A 1,881-nucleotide genomic window follows, 5' to 3' on the forward strand; every position below is an offset into this window, starting at 1 on the left:
AAAGAACTAAGAATAAGATCCAAGACACTTAACAAAGACTCAAAACAACGAAGTAAATGATTGGGGGGTGTTTAAGGATAAAGATCAACTAACAACTAGGAACTTAAACTAATAACAGCAAGAACAGATAAGGAACTTGAGATACTCAGCAACTATATATAGAAATCCACCATGCAAATGTATAATCACAGACATAATACTTAACCCTTTAGAATAGCTTGACTTATGGAACAAGTTCCTCTGTTTTCCCTTAGTAATGGTTAGATCCCGTACGACTTTCACTAACCCTAACCAACAGATAACCCCTATACTACGAGCAAGGAAATTAACCTGATGACAGCATTAAGAACTAGGAAAACATCAGGCCAAGACAACCACAACACTCCGGAACTTACGTGATTTGGCCTCGATCAAGAATTACTTTTCAATTAATAGAGTGGAACGTCCTCCTCTACAATTGTTTGCTACTCGATTAATGTTCCCAAGCAATTACGGACTTAGTAGTATTAATTAGCAAAAGAAATCAGACCCAAACAAATAGTTGTACACCTACTTATAAGAAATCATCATTCGTATGAACAAAACAATAATTCAAGAATACTCTAAAGCATTAATCATTAAAACCAACAATACTCGTCTCAAATACTTAATACATGGCTTCAAACTAATAGTTACTGAGCATAACAAGCTAAGGACTCATAATAAAAAGATAAGAAAAGAAAACGAAACAAGAACCCATTAAGTTCCTCAGATTCGGATCTGAGTTCCTCTCAGGCAACTCCGAATTCCTCCGCTGCAATGTATCATGAACAGTGACCAACAACTCCAAACCCTCCGCTGCAATGTATCATGAACAGTGACCAACAACTCCAAACCCTAGAAGGGTTTTGGAGTAAAGCCTCCCTTCTCTCTCATGTCTTCTTCAGTGTTTGGCTTGTTTTCTCTATGATTTCGTGGCTTTAAATAGGCTAAGAGATAATTGGGAATCTTTCAAAGATAAGGAAAATAGTTAGATAAAATTGTGAAAAATATATCTCTTCCATATCTTAACCAATTGATAAGATCTTCTTTTCATTCATATTTATCTTTTCCAACAGCTGTAGATCTTGTGAATTATTCCCCAAGATTTCCCAAATTCGTGGATTCAATGAACCTAGACGAACAAAACGTGCCCAGCAAGCTGTTTTCATCTCCGTCAGTTTCTCAAGTTCCTCGGCAGGAACTTCCAATTGTGCTCCGCATTGACTCCTTCATTTGGTTGATCTTTTTACCTTCTAAAACCACTCAATAACCTATCAAAACACACAAATGAGAAATAAGCCACAAAATATCAAAAACCTAAATAAAAACACTAAAATGCTAAAGGAACTTATCCAAAATCTAAGGAACATATATATAAAACAGTGTCAGAAATGACACTTATCAATTACTAAGGTTTGACTTCTTCAATCCAAGGTTCGAGTTCTCTAGTAGTAATTGCACCACTCTAATAATGGTTTGAGTCCTCAAGTAATTGCCCACCTCCAATTGGCTCCAATGGTGATGGTAGCTCAAGTCGTAAAGGAGGAGGGAGGAGGCAGGAGGATAGAGAAATAACAGAGTAGAGAGATTAAAGGAGGAGAGAGAATTTACAAGATGCAAAACAGCAGAAACAAGGAAGAAGACAAAGTTTTGCTAACGACAAGGCTATAAAACTTTAATTTCCCTGACTAAAATATAAATTGACAAAATTATTCATACTATTGATTATTAAATAATCCAATTTACCCTTTGATAAATAGATCATGCTTATCATAATGATAAACTTGAATTTGCTTAATCTTTCCAAATGGCTAGCACTAATAAAAAAGTCTACTTAAGGCCCTGTTCTTTTGAGCTCCT

The 1,881-nt window shown here is 35.6% G+C and overlaps 1 long non-coding RNA gene across 1 annotated transcript; it reads right to left on the reverse strand.

The window, feature by feature from the left end:
* Positions 1-587: 587 nt before the first annotated feature.
* Positions 588-1,636, reverse strand: LOC145598367 (uncharacterized). The gene is made up of 2 exons (XR_014103543.1): positions 1,431-1,636; positions 588-1,292 (listed from the first exon to the last, which is right to left on the reverse strand). It is a non-coding gene; the product is annotated as an uncharacterized LOC145598367 (long non-coding RNA).
* Between the last annotated feature and the right edge of the window lie 245 nt (positions 1,637-1,881).

Source organism: Chenopodium album, chromosome 20 (assembly GCF_948465745.1).
Source record: "Chenopodium album chromosome 20, dcCheAlbu1.1, whole genome shotgun sequence".
In the NCBI taxonomy this organism is placed as follows: domain Eukaryota; kingdom Viridiplantae; phylum Streptophyta; class Magnoliopsida; order Caryophyllales; family Amaranthaceae; genus Chenopodium; species Chenopodium album.